Genomic DNA, 16,379 nt, shown 5'->3' on the forward strand with positions numbered 1-16,379 from the left:
AATTGGGGGAAGCAAAAGTCAAGTTTTGAGTCTGGTATCTGTCTCTTTTGCCTTATGGATGTGGCAGAGCCTGGCCAGCGGTTTACCAAACCTGTTTCCTCTTCCTTCTGATCTACAACTAGACTACATTTCCCAGGCTCCTAGCATTAGTGTGTAGTTATGTGACAAAGTTTTGGTCAGTGGAATGTGGGAAAAAGTGGTGTGTGCCCCTTCCCAGCTTGCCCTCTCTTCTAGACCTCCTCCCACTTGTGATCCTCCATGTCCTTTCCTTTTGGGCAACAACCTTGGAAATCCCTAGTTGAAGACAGAAGCCCCAAGGTGGAAGGAGCCTGGATCTGGTTCATCCAGATTGAACGGTTCTGAATTTCTAGCTTAAAAACTTTCAGCTATTACTCGAGTGCATACATGTCATTGTATCGGTCAGGATTTTCCATAGAAAGAAAAACAATAAATATATATTAAGAGATTAATTTTAAGGAATTGACTCATGCAGGCATGAGGGCTGGCAAGTCTGAAATCTGTAGGTCAGGCCAGCGGGCTGGAAATTCAGCCAGGAGTTGATATTGGAGTCTTGAGACAATTTCCTTTCTGGAAAACCTATTCTTGCTCTCGATTAGATTGGGCCAGTTGTCAAGGGTACTATCCTTTACTTAAGGTCAACTGATTGGAGGTGTTAACTATACTAACAAAATACCTTCACAGCGACACCTACCTATATATCTTGCGATTAAATCACCAAGTAGTACAGCCTAGTCAAGTAAACACAGAAAAGGAACCATCCCAGTAATGAAAGTAATCGAAAAAATAATTGTGCTATATGCCTCCTTGGAGTTATTTTCTTTTCACATCAGAAAATTTTTTGAAGAAAGGCAACAGTCTCTTAAGCAGTAAATGTCACATTTGCGGGTCTATCAGAATGCTTTTTCTTAAAGAGTGTGTAGTTCAGTCTGAGCCGAATGTCAATCCCAGTGGAAGTTCTTTATTTATAATTGGATCTTAATTGTCTCCTTCTTCATAGTTCAGTGATTTTTCAAGCTTAGATTAAAAATGAAAGTTGAAGTCTAACTTTTAAGATTGTCTCCCCCATGCTCCTGAAAATCCAGCTCCAATAGGACATCTCACTCTTGTTTTTTTATCAGTGCCTCCAGGTATCTGCAGCTTCAAAAAGCATTTCTTTGGCAAATCTAATCTGAAAATATTCAAAGTGCTGGCCTTCACTTCTGCAAAGTTTTGACCATAATGTACATTAAGCGAAATTTCTCAAAATCTGTTTCTTTTCATAGCCTGTGGCTTGTGAGTGATTTCTGGGAAATGCTGCTTATAAGATAAACTCTTCCAGTCAGTTTCAAAAGGTGACCCCAGCTATGTAATCGTCAAGGAGAGGCATCTCTGCAGAGAAATGAGGGGGTGAGCAAGCCCCTCTGGGCCCACCATTCTCATTGCCCGGAGTCGTAAACCTGCCCGTTCAGCGCTTGAAAAGCACTGCCTGCCAGGAGCATCAGAGAGCTGCTGCCCTCACAAGCAGGTGCGTGGGGTGCAACACGGGGAGCTTCAACATTTTATATGTTAACTTTTCAATACAATTTCTAAAGCTGGGGAAGAGGGCAGGAAAACACCCAGGCTTCATCCCAGTCAGCCCTCAGATCTGTCCTTGAGTCATTCTGCTAAGTGGTGCTGGGTAATTGTCTCACTGGAGACCTGCAAAACAGCTCGTGGGAAAGAACGATTTGCACCTGGAACACATTCATTAGCTTGTGTGTCAAAAGGCCACACATGGATAGAAACCAAGATCTTGGCATTCTTTGCACGCAGCCTTGAGACTTGAAGGGCAGAAGCCCACGTGCTCAAGTGGCCGCCTGTTTTCCTCTCAGGGCCCCACCTGCCCCACAAGCCTGGTGGCAGGTGGAGGTGGTTGGGGGGGGGGGGCGGCCGGAACTCCTGGGGATTTGTGTTAAAAAAGAGCCGAAGAATTCTCCGCTGGGAACTTGCTTCTTCCTCTCCCACTCCCCCTGCTTGTGTTCCCTCTCTCGCTGGCTGTCTCTCTCTGTTAAATAAATAAAAATCTTTAAAAAAAAAAAAAAAAAAGAGCCGAAGAAGGCAGACGCCTTGTACAAATAAGTACCCCGTTAAAGGCCTATTTTCGGTTTCTTGGGACTCTCCTACTGGTCTAGCTTAAATTGAGAGGGGATTTGGTTTGCCTCACTGGCTGTTTCCGCCCACTCATATTCACAATCACAGCTTTTCTCATTGTCATTAAAATACATTTAATATGCACCAATATGCATGGCCCTCTGCTAAAATATGCACAAAGACAATGTCCCTAAGTTCTGGAATAGTAGAAAGAGCACTGAGCTCAGAGAGAAGGCCTGGGTTTCAATCCTGGGTCCACCTAGGAACATTCATTAAAAACCTCAGCGGCAAGGAATAAACCCTCACTGGAATTACCTTGGGTAATTCAGAGTGGTGCCTGTAAAGACACATACAGATTGAAACGGGAATGTGAAGGCCATTGGGAAGGAGCGGGGGGCTCTGCTGGTTGTCAGTTTGGGTTTCTTTCCTGCTGTGTCCGATTTGCATTGTGTAGCCCTTGTAACTCCAGCCTGCCATCTCCAAAGGCTTCTGGTGGGGATCCCACTACTAACTCACCTTCTCTGCTGCTTTTCTTATTTTTTAAAATATTTTCTTTTTAAGTAATCTCTACACCTAACATGGGGCTCGAACTCACAACCCTGAGATCAAGAGTTGCGTGCTCCTCCAACTGAGGCAGCCGGGTGCCCCTCTTCTCTGTTTTCCTAAATCAAATTCTCAAGCTGTAATATGATTGTCCCACCTCATCTTTTAAAGTCAGGCCTTCTAATAGCCCAATAAGGATTGGCTGCTTATGGGACAAAGGCCCTTCCCTGGTCAACCAAGTGCATTGAGCAGGCACTCTGAGGCTCGACTTGTCCAACGCTTGCGCAGATTACTTAACCTCCCCAAGACCCCGGTTCTTCCATGATATTATGATGGCGTATCTGTCCCAGCCCACAGAGTTACCATTCATGCACTCAGAAATTATTAATTGAACTTCTCTATACTTTCCAGGTACTGTGCTCAGCAGTGGGGATACAGGCATGAACAAAACTGATACACATCAGCCTGTGTGAACTTTATGGTCCAGGACCAAGCAAGATCGTATCTGTGAAATCACAGCCCCTACCCTCCCACCTGCAGCCCCATGCAGACCCAGTTTTGATTCCTTCCTTCATTCTTTCATTCATTAAAAAATTCTTAAGCATCTCCATAAGTCACATCAGCACTTGGAATCCAAAGATAAATAAGACATGGTTTCAGATCTCAAGGCGCTCATGGTTCATTTGAGAAACAAACATGCAAGCAAACGGTGATGGTGCAAAAGCACAAATTAGCAGGTAGGGGAGATGTGGGAAAGGAAACATCAGGAGGCTTCTCAGAGGAGGTGACACCTGACCTGAGATTTCAAGGATGGAAAGGAATTTTTGTCAGGTGTTCAACCAGTGGAGAGGGTATAGGGTGGGGAAGGACTATGGATATTCCAAGCAAAGAAAATAACATGCAAAGTAACGAAGTTGTGGAGATTATGGAGAGTTCCAAAAATAGAAACACTCTAGAATTGCTAGAACATCAAGTTTAAGAAGTATGGCAAGAGGCCAAATCATCACATAGAATCTTGGATGCCTTGCTATGTAGTTTAATTTTACCTCATGCCCCATGGGGAGTCTCCCCATGGGGAGAATTTAGAGTAGTGGACTCATCTCAGTAATTAATCTGAATCACCTAAGATTTACTTTTTACAATGAGCATGATAGAGGACAGAGGAAGTCTGGACTGGAAAGGGGCGACCGGAGGCAGCAAGGCAGTAGACACAGATACAACAGTCTCAAGGAGGGATTACAAAGACCTGAGCTGATGAGGCAGTAGTGGGTAGGAGAGTAGGTGAGCATCTCCAGAGGATTTTAGAAGGTAGAATGGACAGAACTTGGTGATTGTTTTGTCAAGCAATCCATCAATACCCTTGGAAGTAGCAAGAGAAAGGATGAGAGGATCACTCCCAAGTTTCAAGCCTGAGACCCTAGAGGGAGAGGGATGCCAAACCCCAGCGAGGGGGCTCAGAAAGGAAGCAAGCAGGGAGACACGGATTTGGGCAGGTGGAGTTGGAAGTGCCTCTGGACTGTGCAGGATGGTGCGTGGCTCTGCAGCTGGGTTTGCAAGCCTGTCACTCAACACTGGAGGCCGCATGGAGGTCTAGACATGGAGACGTCACAGTGTGGAAGCCTCTGAGATGACGGGGCCTAGAAGGTGCAGTGTGAGAGTGAAAGGGACTCACTGTAATCCGAAGAAACCCCACCCTCCCTAAAACAAGCTACTCACTCCCACGTAGGAGTATAAAGGCAGAAACAGAATAAATCATTATTCCCTGACAAGGTTGACAAGGTTTAGAGGTAGTTTGCCTTAACTAAGAGTCTGATCTGGCCCTGGATTAGGATAAGCTGTAGTTTCAAAGTTTGGAAGGTAGGGAGGGCGCACTAGGGGTGGGTGTTCTCTGAAAGGCTCAGTAATGGGCTCCATGAGGCTCTGGCCCGATCCCCAACTCCTACGGCTCTGCCTAGTAATATACTTGGCTATCCCCATTGTGGACACAAGAGGCTGCACTGGGAAACACTCGTTCTGGAAGAGGATTAAGAGGGAGGAAAGCATGAATTTATGGGCCAGCTGAAAGGAAAGATGTCAACCAAGCAGAGACTGAAGACAAGTGAGAAAGGTAAATGATGGAGATGGAGAACACCCCCGAGGGCTCCAGAGCAGAGAGGAAGGCTCTGCTCTTGGAGAGGAGGTGCAAGGAACAAGCAATCAGGAGGGTGGCTCACCCCACAGAGGAGGTGAAGGGAAAGGAAATCTGGGGTGGAAACAAAGATATTCACACCTGAAGCTTAAATCCCTGTGAATATAGAGAAGAGGAGCAAGGCCTTCTGAGGACAGGGAGCACATGCTTACGTAGCGTGGGTCCAGCACAGGCCACAAGGTGGCGTGGAGCTGTCCAGGGACCACAGATACATGAAGAACAAACCAGCTCTATTTACCGTATTCACAGTGACGTGTATACAGTATCTGTCAAGGTTCTATTTGGGGATGAAAGTGGACATCTCATGTATTCCAGCTTTTCAGTAGAAAAAGACCCAGGGAGAGTCATTTCTCTTTTGATGAATTCAGATTAATTCATAGAGGGTACTCAGAAAAAACACAGAGATTGAGGTTTGGGCAAGCAAGTACATTTTTTAAAAAGTTTCAGTCTCCCTAATATATAAAAAGTACTGAGGGATAGAGAAGAAAATAGCTGATAGAAAAATGGCCAAAAAACGAGGTCACGGAAAAAGACACAAATGGCCCTTAAACATATGAAAAGCTGCTTACACCATGAAAAATAAGAGCTATGTCAAAACTGCACTGTACAACTGAATCGGAATTAACACAGGCCTCCAGAACCAAATTTCCATTTACTAGAAATACAGAGGATACAGGAACAAGTCGAATAGTACCATCCTAAAAGCAGAATGTTGGACAATTTTTAGGAAAACTAGACTGAACCCTAAAAAATGTCAATGCCATAAACTAGAAATGACCCCAATGCCCATCCACAGTGGCGTGGATACATTTTGGTAAATCATACAACGGAATGCTCTACAATAAGAATAAATGAATGTCAACTATGCATAACAGAGGAGACAAGCTTCACAAATAGAATGTTGAGTAAAAGAAACAGAAACAGCAGAATTAAGACGCTAAAGTTCATTTTACATAAAGTTCATAAACAGGCAAAACTAATCTATGGTGTTGGAAGTCAGGATCATGGTTACACTTAGCGGGACAGTGATGGGAAAAAAGCAGGGATTGCTCAATTTGGGAAAATTTGGAGTTATAAACTTTGGGTTCGTTTATATTTCTTTTTTTTTTTTTTTTTTTATTCGACAGAGATAGAGACAGCCAGCGAGAGAGGGAACACAAGCAGGGGGAGTGGGAGAGGAAGAAGCAGGCTCACAGCGGAGGAGCCTGATGTGGGGCTCGATCCCATAACGCCGGGATCACACCCTGAGCCGAAGGCAGGCGCTTAACCGCTGTGCCACCCAGGCGCCCCTCGTTTATATTTCTTTTAAAACATTTGTATTGTGGGGTAACATACAGTGACATGAATAAAGTACAGTAATCGTAATGTAGACCATTAGATGGATTTTTAGACTTATATGCACCCTGTAACCACCACCCACATCAAGATATAAAACATTTTCGGCATCTCAGAAAGTTCCATGATAACCCTTCCCAGTCTACATCACACACACACACACACACACACACACACACACACACATTATTCTAATTCCCATTTCATTTGATTAATTTTTCTGGTGAACTTCATTTGACTTCTGTGTCTGACTTTTTTGGTGTCCAACCTTTTTTGCTCAGCATAGTGGCTGTGACATTCATCTTTACTGCTGCGTGTATCAATAGTGGTTTTTGAATTGTATAGTAGTCCATTGTATGAATATAGCACATTATATTTTCTATTCTGTCAGTGGATATTTGGGTTTTTTTTCTAGTTTGGCACTATGAATGATTCCTGTACATACCTTTGGTGGGCACAGATGCTCTAGAGGGACTTGCTGAGTGACTGGGCAGGCATACACTTAGCTTTAGTAGAGGATGCCAAACACTTTTCCAAAGTGCTTGTACCAACTTTACTTTCACCAGCAATATATGCAGAATTCAATAGTTCCATAATCTCAACTCTTGGATTTGTCATAAACTCTTGGATTTTAATTTTAGCCATTCTGATGAGTGCATAATGGTATTTCATTGTGGTTTTAATTTCTATTTCTCATATAACCAATGATGTTGAACTCCTTTCCATATGTTTATCAGTCATTTGGGAATAATTTTTTATAGAATGATTGTTAATGCTTTAGCCCATTTTTTTAATTTCATTTTTTAATTTACATATAATGTATTTTTGTTTCAGGGGTACAGGTCAGTGACTCATCAGTCTTACATAACACCCAGCACTCACCACAACACATACCGTCCCCAATGTCCATCACCCAGTCACCCCATTCCCCCATCCCCCTCCCCTCCAGTAACCCTCAGTTTGTTTCCTATGATTAAGAGCCTCTTACAGTTTGTCTCCCTCTCTGGTTTAGTCTTGTTTCATTTTTTCCTCTCTTCCCCTATGATCCTCTGCCTTGTTTCTTAAATTCCGAATACCAGTGAGATCATATGATAATTGTCTTTTTCAGATTGACTTATTTCACTTAGCGTAATACCCTCTAGTTCCATCCACGTTGTTGCAAATGGCAAGATTTCGTTCTTTTTGATGGCTGAGTAATATTCCTGTGTGTGTGTGTGTGTGTGTGTGTGTGTGTGTGTGTGTGTGTGTATGCCACATCTTCTTTATCCATTCATCTGTTGATGGACATTTGGGCTCTTTACATGGTTTGGCTCTTGTGGACACTGCTGCTATGAACATTGGGGTGCAGGTGCCCCTTAGGATCACTACATTTGTATCCTCTGGGTAAATACCCAGTAGTGCAATTGCTGGGTCATATGGTAGCTCTATTTTCAACTTTTTGAGGAACCTCCATACTGTTTTCCAGAGTGGCTGCACCAGCTTGCATTCCCACCAACAGAGTAAGAAGGTGCCCCTTTCTCTGCATCCTCACCAACATCTGTCATTTCCTGACTTGTTAATTCTAGCCATTCTGACTGGTCCGGGGTGGTATCTCATTGTGGTTTTGATTTGTATTTCCCTGATGCCAAGTGACGTGGAGCACTTTTTCATGTGTCTGTTGGCTTTTGCCCATTTTTTTAAGCTTCAGTTGTTTTTATTTTTATTCTTTATTTTTGGTGATTTGTAGTTCCATATGTTCTGGATATCTGAGAACTTTGTCAAATACAAGTGCTGAAGCTAACTTCTCAATCTGCGGCTTTCTTTTACTTTCCTAATTGTGTCTTCTTGTGAACAGACGTTCTTTATTTTAATGAAGTTCAATTACCAGGGTTTTTTCTTCTTTTACGGTTAATGCTTTTTGTTTACTGTTTCAGAAACGTTTGCCTCTCTATGTTCATGGAGACCCCTTCCTCTGTTCTCTCTTAGAGACTGTATTGTTGCACTTCACGCGTCCAGGTCGACGATCCACCTGAAATTAATTGTTTATATGATGTGAGATGGGATCAAGTTTCCTTTTTTTTCCTACAGGAATACCCCACTGCTCCAAGGCCATCTATGAAAAGATTATACTTCCCCCATTGGATTGCAGTGGTGCTTTTATCATATATCAAGTGACAATATATGCTTGCTTATATTTCTAGACTCTGTTTTATTGCATTGAACTATTTGTCTTTCCTTAAATAATACCATACCATCATGATTATTCCAGCTTTATTGTCAGCCTTGAAATCTTACAGTATAAATCCTCCAAATTTGTTCTTATTCAACATCGCCTTGCCTGATGGTTGACAGTTCCACATAAATTTTAGAATCACCTTGTCAATTTCCACAGAAATACCTGCTGTGACTTTGATTGGAATTATCATGAATCTAAAGATTAATTTTTTAAAGGTAATGTCTTTCCATTTATTTAGGTCTTTTCTAATTTCTCTCATCAGCATTTTATAATTTTCAGTGTAGAGGAGAGGTCTTACACATCTTTTGTTGGGTTTGCTTCTGGAAATTTGCTGCTTTGTCATGGTTTTATAATTGATATTTTTCACATTTCATTTTCATTTTTTATTGCTAGTATATAAAAATGATTTCTGCAAAATGACCTTATATCAAGAGATGTTGCTGAATTTTTTATTCTAACGATTTACAGATTCGTTGGGGTTTTCTTTGTAGATACACCATCATGTCATCTGTAAAGACAGTTTCCTTTCTTCCTTTATAATCTTTAGACTCATTATTTCTTTTTCTTCCTTATAATGCTGGCTACCATTTCCAATGATTTTTGTACTTTTCTGTATGTACAATATAATTCAAAAAAATTTTTTTTAATTTGGTGGCATAACTGAGTTAGACGAAGGGATGAAAGTGACATAACCAAATGTAATGCATGAAACCTGCCTGAATCTTGGTTTTCAAAGATTTATAAAAGGGGTATTTGGGGAAATCTGAACCTGATCTGAATACTAAATGATTGAATGGAATTATTGTTAATTTTCTGAAAGTAATTGTTATTTTTCTTGAAAATAGTATTATAGTTATACAGAAATCTGCTATTCTTAGGAGATAAATGAGTATATAGACGGTAATGTTAACCATGACAAGTATTTTTAAATAGTTCAACAAAAATGTGTGTGCGTGTGTGTGTGTGTGTGTGTGTGTGTAGAAAGAGAGAAGGCAGATTTGGCAAAAAGTAAACAATTCTTAAGTCTAAATAGAGAATTGTGGTGCACAGGCTTAAAGTGACTCCTGTGATCCCCGCCTTGTGGTGTTCATGCTCTTTTGTGACTTATCCTTGAGTGTGAGCAGACATATGACTTGCTTCTAGACAATAAAATATGGCAAAGGTGACGGATGTGAATGTTTACGCACATGATTATGTAATTAAATTACATAAGACTGTGGCTTCTGTCTGAGCGGAGTCCCCCTAGCCCTTGCTACGTTTGAGGAGGTAACTGGCCGTGTTGGAGAACCCCAATGACAAGGAACTGTAGTGGCCTCTGGGAGCCGAGGATGGCTTCCAGCTGATAGCTAGCAAGAAATCAAAGCCCTCTAGGCGCCTGGGTGGCTCAGTTGGTTAAGTATCTGCCTTCGGCTCAGGTCATGATCCCAGGGTCCTGGGACCGAGTCCCACATCGGGCTCCCTGCTCAGCAGAGAGCCTGCTTCTCCCTCTCCCTCTATGCTCCCCTCACTCGTGTTCTCACCCACTCTGCTTTCTCTCTCTCTCTCAAATAAATAAATAAAATCTTTAAAAAAAAAGAAATCAAAGCCCTCAAAGAACTGAAGTCTGCCAACAACCTAAGTGAACTTAGAAACAGATCCTTTCCCAGTCAAGTCTCAGATGAGACCAAAGCCCTGCCGGACAGACACCCTGTGCAGCCTTCTGAGACACTAAGAACACGACCCAGCTAAGCCATGCCCAGGACCCTGACTCACAGAAATCATCAGATAACAAATATGTGTTGTTTTAAGCTGCTGAGTGTGTGACAATACTTCTGTGCAGCAACAGAAAACCAATACAATTAATAATTGTATGTGTCAACTTAACTGGGCCAGGAGGTGTCCTGGGCCAGACCTGGTGTCTGGTCAAACATTACTCTGGATGTTTCTGTGAGGGTGTTTTTGGATGAGATTAGCATTTAAACAGCTAGACAGTTTACCCCCCTCCCAAGTGTGTGGGTCTCATCCAATCAGTTGAAGGCCTGGTAGAATGAAAGGTTGATCTTGCCCCAGGTAAGAGAAACTTCTTCCAGCCTGAGTGGCTTCAAAAGTGTAATATCAGCTTTTGTTGCTGCCTTCAGATTTGAACTGAAATATTGGTTCTTCCTGGATCTCAAGCATTCTGGCCTTTGAACAAGGGCTCCACCATCAGCTCTCCCGGGTTTCAGGCATTGGGGATATATAAGGATATACAGATGTCACGGCAATATTCTTCTCAACTTTTCTACATGTTTGAAAATATTCAAAATAAAAATTGGCAAAAATGTTCTAAAGTCAGGAAATGTCAGGAGACAGTTTAAAGATGGCTGCCACTATACTTTCTCTCTTATTCTCAGCCTCCCTCCTTTCCCTTTTTCCTCAGTGAATCTACTTTATTTAATATGAGGTTTTACAACACACAATAGACACTGTAGTTAAACATAAATAATAAATCTACCTCCTTTTTGTGCAGATTTGTGCTTTATAAACATCACACTGAGTAAGTTTGGCCTTAACCTTTGTTCCGCAAATGTTTGAGAATTTTTTCTAGTGCCACATTACAAGATAAATGTCAGTCTAAATGAAGGCTTTTCTATAAAACTCAGCAGCCTCACAGATGGCTTCTAATTCATAGTCCTGAAAGACTACATTTTTTGGTTGCAAATAATTTCAAAAGCTCTTCAAAGTAATTTCAAAAGCCAGGACATAACATTACTCTTGATGCTGCAGGAGGTCAATTAAATAAACTCAGACACTATCCTCCAGAAAATTACATAAAAGTAAGGCTTTAACTAGTATTAATATAATCACTTTTTTCAGAAACTTCAATAAATACACATGGCCGAATGGCTATCTTGCCCTAGGTTTCCTGGATGTGATTTGATGAATAGTCTATACAGAAAGTGAATAAGCTTAGCCAGAAGCAAATGATGCAAATATGCTTCAAATTCATTTTCTGAAAAACATACATTAAAGAAACCGGTAAGCACTGAGATGATATTTTTAAGGAGGTATGTTACATAGTAGAGCAGTGGGGTTCTCCACTCAGGCTGCACATTAGAATCACCTGGGGAGCTTCAAAAATGCCTGACCATCCCCTCATCCCAGAGAGCCCAATTTTGGTCTAGAGTGTGGCCTGGGTATCGGGACTTTTAACTTCCTTCCTTATTAAACTCATCCAATGTTTATTGAATAGTGAACCGCTGCCAGCACTGCTGAAAACTGCAACTCGCTCACCCAGACGCCTCTCTTGGCCACCCCTGAGAAGGAAGCCCCAAGCCCGGCCACTGCAAATGCCAGAGAGCAGCCACGGGGTTGGGGGATAAGGGGATATGTGGAAAAGTGGGGAGAGGAAGGAGCAAGGCAGGCAGGGTGCAGAGGTACGCTCCCGGGGACACACACACACACACACACACACACACACACGGGCAGGGACCAGGGGCATCAGTCTCTGCTCCCACAAAACGGCCGCAAGGACATCAGGGAAAGCCCAGGCCTCCACGAGACATTTCAGTGCTTTCCGTCCTGAAGCGTCTGCCACAGGGGGCCGGGCCAAGATCACTGGACTCAGCCTTCAGGGCACATTAGCCCTGAGCCAAGGCGGCCTTGATGGCAGCCCCCAGCTTCAGAAGCTTGCTCTCCATGTGCACAGAGCCATCACCTCTGTTCTTGGAGTGAAACAACGTCCCTGCTACCATCACTTCAAAGAAGCCCATGGCCTGGAGAGTCGCCTCGCCGCAGATGTCCCGGGAACTCAACTTCTAACTTCTTCTTGAGCTCAAGGTACCAACACTTGCAGTGACCAACGCCACCATAAACGACTGCGGCGGCGAGGGCCCTGGCTGGGGACAGCGGCGAGGGCCAGTGAGCTCTGCTGCTCGGGACCGCCGCACACAAGCAGGATCTGTGGGTTTCGTTAGTGGTTCTGGTGGACTAGTGTTCCAGGTTTAAGAATTATTATAGTAGTAGCTCAATACACAGTGAGTGAATAAGTGAGTTATGGACATATTGTTAGATTGCATTCGGAAACCAACTGAATCCACGGTACTACGGACAGCGCTCTACACCAGGCTGCTCAGACTGCCCAAGGACGCACAGCCTAGAGGGCAAAAGAGAGATCCAAGATAGAGAAAGGATTCAAAATGCTGTCAGGTTAGGAACAGCGATAGCAACAGGAGATGCTGAGCCTGAAAAGACAGACCTGGGAACGTGAGCGCTGCCTTTACAGACCTCAAAGGCCCATCCAAGGACAGAGATCACAGAAGAAGCTGGAGGAAGCTAGACTTCAGCGTAATGTTAAGACCTTGTTAAAAAGCAGTGTTGTCTGGATATGAGTTGGGTTCCCTGAAATTGTGAGTAAGTGGTCACTGCAGGAATTTAGATCCTGGCTTTTTGAGCTCTGGGCCAGCTCATTGCAGGGGAAACCCCTGTGCCAGGCACTTTAGTGAGCATATTTACTATTTTTTGGCCATCCAATATCCCTTGGCTCTTTTCCTAGTAACAGCCTCCTCGTTTTCTTTGAAGACAGACTCTTCTCTCACTTTCAATTCTGATAGAGCTCTCTGTCTTGCGCTAGGGGAAGAACCAAGCAGCTGTGAAAGCTGCACCTCCCCACACAGTAACTGGTTCAAAAATGAGCAAATAACCCAAGTTGAGCCAACTGAAGGCCATGAACTCAAACTCTGGGAATTTTGCTTACATTTTTAAAGACTCTCTTCCCCTAGATTTAAAATTGTGAGGTTTGAATATAAAAGGTTTAAATATAATATTAGTAATGAAAAAAATCTCTTAGGAAGTTGAAAGATAAATCTGAGAAAATCCTGCCAAAAGCAGAAAAGACAAACGATGCATAATAGGAGAGAAATTATATACGTGATTAATCCAAGAGGATTAACATGCTAACAATATAAGATCAAAAAAAAAAAAGAATTGAGAAAATGGAAACAAATTATTGGAGAAATAATAAAAGAAAAACTCCCGAGGATTGAAGGACAGGAGTATTAATAGTACAAATTTGCTGAAACCAGAGCAAAAATAAATGCCAAAGACCCACCATCATCTCTGAAGGTAAATTCTTATTATCATAAGACTTGGAAGAAAATCAAAATAAAAACATAAGAGTGAAGAAGGGTCTTGCCCAGACTCTGAAATGCAAATCCAAGCAATGCCTTGCTTTCATGGTGCGTATTTCTTTTCAACAAAGCTTTAAAAAAAAATCATTAAAACATTTAAAAAGTTTGGTATTTTAAGAAATTGTATAGTGACCTCCTTCATAAACATGACAACTAAGATTCCCTGATCTAAAAGAAGCTAGAAGACATAGGTGACTCAAGAAAGGGAACCAGGAAAACTGCTTTCCCTTTGAGCCCCGTCTAGTAGATAGTGAAAGCCTATAATCCCGGAATACTATATGTGATGAACAAATTTCTCAAGATGACTTCTTGAAGCTCCAAAATTGGCTCCATAAAGGATTTTAAAAAAAAATGTTTGACTGCTATAATTGTGTAAAAAATATATCTATAATATGGCCAATCGTAAAAATGTGCAAAATTACAATAACAAGTTTTGATAGCATGTTTCTATGGATGATGTATTTATTTATTCATCCCCCAATTTTTGAAATATTGTTATATGAGTTTTGTGATGAAAAAATCAAGTTCCCTTTCTTTTTCCTTTAAAATAATTGGCCCCAAGTACAAAATGGTAACTTCAATTCATTTTGTTTATTCTCATGACATGTTCCAAGATAATTTTGTGAACACCTAAGTGTTCCATTTAGTATGAGGAGAAGTAAAATGTTAAGGGATGTTTACGCTCTGCAAAGTTGAATAGAATAGCATTTGAATGACAGGATATAATTACAGATCGCTAACGGTGTGGTACAAACTGTAGCCAACCCCACCTCTTCATACTTAGCTAAGAACAGAACACGTTAGCAAGATATGAGATTAACGAAATATCAAAAGAAATAATAATTCTGGAAGAACCAAATCTTTCTAGTTAGAGCTACCAGAGCTGGGAGAACTATTACTAAAATTTAATAAAATCTGCATCAATCATAATGGACTGGAATCTATACTACTTGTGTGTCGTTTAATTGAAATCTGCCTTTTATTTTCATGTTATTCTTCCCAAGAATATGTGTCCAAATACTCCATCTAAACTTATAAGAGCCCTTTGGGCAAATACCATATCCTATATATCTGTCTCAGCTCAAGATCCCCCTAACGCAGAGCCTAGACAAGGTCCGGAAACAGGTAGTTTGTTTGGGATGTGATCCTAGGAAGCAGAAATGAGAGAATAAAGCAGGAAAGGATGAAAATTCTTTAAAGGGTGCATTCTCGGGGCACCTGGGTGGCTCAGTCGGTTAAGCGTCTGCCTTTGGCTCAGGTCATGATCGCAGGGTCCTGAGATGGAGCCCCAAGTGGGGCTCCTTGCTCAGCGTGGAGCCTGTTTCTCCCTCTTCCTCTGCTGCTCCCCCTGCTTGTGCTCTCTCTCTTGTCAAATAAATAAATAAAATCTTTTTTAAAAAAAAGTAGAGGGTCTATTCTCAATGTCACTATTAGGTCATTGGGGCCTGACTAAAATTAGGGGTGGCCCAAGGGGATATGACGTTAGCCCCAAAAACATCAGCTATACTCACATACCTAGAATCTTGCCCCACACTCAAGACTCAATAAAAGCTTTCTGAGTCATTTAATCAATTCCAGTGGCTCCCAAGGCTTTCTGTTCAAATCAGTGATCACCTGAGAAGTTATACAGTGCCTTTTACAACCACATTCTAGAACCTTATGTCATTTTGTCAGGTCCACGTGTCTTCATAAGGCATAACAGACGCCTTCTCATGTTAGCCTAAGCTAACAGGGTATTTATTATGAGACTATGGGAATATCTTGGGAATCCCAACATAAGCCTCAAGCTGAGTTTGGATTTGGAAATCTGAAGGCAGCCCTCTTCTCTGCATGCTGTTTTTTTTTCTTCTTTTCTTCTACGGAATTTAAAATGAGCCACCATGCTGAGTGGGGCTGTTGATCAGGCATCCACTGCTAGTGGCCTGTACTGACGACGCACTGTTGACAACAGAGGAAGAAATGGAAGACACGACCCTGGATGTTAGAGATTAGCATTTTGCTGAGAAGGCACATGAAGAGAAGTCCACATACAAAGCAAGGATCACATGACTGCTACCTACAAGTATTATAGGAGCTCACAAAAGGGACCTGGCACAGTGGTCGCGATGGTCAGCAAAGACTCCACGAAGGAGGTGAGCTGGGTTTGCAAGGAGCTGCGAGATTTAGACAAGTGGAGTGCGGAAGAGGAGGCAGGAAAGGACAAAATGTGCAACAAGGGCTCAGAGGAAGGAACGTGTCCAGTCCGTTTCCAGGAAATCACCTGCCTAGTGGCAACTCCACCCATTAACTCATTACCAAATGCTGGTCAAGATGGCAAACCAGACTCTATTAGAATGCTGGAAACGTCTTCCTGGTCTTTTCAAATTAGAATTCAATCACTGTCTTGAAAACTGCACAGAATACCCGGGTGAACTCTCTTACCTAGTCACAAACATAATCCATCTTTTTTCTTTAATTATTTATTTGGAGAGAGGGCTAGAGAGAGAGAGCAGGTGGGAAGGGCAGAGGGAGAGGTTTTCTTTTTTAAGATTTATTTATTTATTTTAGAGAGTGCGTAAGCAGAAGGGGCAGGGAGTGGGGAGAGAGTCTTGAGCAGACTCCGTGCTGAGTGCAGAGCCCAACGTGGGGCTCGATCTCATGACCCTGAGATCATGACCTGAGCTGAAACCAAGAGCTGAACCCAGCTCAACCAACTGCACCAACCAGGTGCCCCACAAACATAATCAATCTTTACTGGGATCAAGGAACACTAAAAATTCAGCCACCAGAAAGGGGTTCTAACCCAAAAAAAAGGTAGTTTTCTTTTCCAGGGAGCCGTGAC

At 42.3% G+C, this 16,379-nt stretch overlaps 1 long non-coding RNA gene across 1 annotated transcript; it reads left to right on the forward strand.

The window, feature by feature from the left end:
• The first annotated feature begins 545 nt into the window (after positions 1-545).
• LOC103681470 lies at positions 546-3,279 on the forward strand. Its single transcript, XR_573283.1, has 2 exons — positions 546-1,525; positions 3,085-3,279. It is a non-coding gene; the product is annotated as an uncharacterized LOC103681470 (long non-coding RNA).
• The last annotated feature ends 13,100 nt before the right edge of the window (positions 3,280-16,379 follow it).

This window comes from Ursus maritimus, unplaced genomic scaffold (genome assembly GCF_017311325.1).
Source record: "Ursus maritimus isolate PB19 unplaced genomic scaffold, ASM1731132v1 scaffold_5, whole genome shotgun sequence".
In the NCBI taxonomy this organism is placed as follows: Eukaryota; Metazoa; Chordata; class Mammalia; order Carnivora; family Ursidae; genus Ursus; species Ursus maritimus.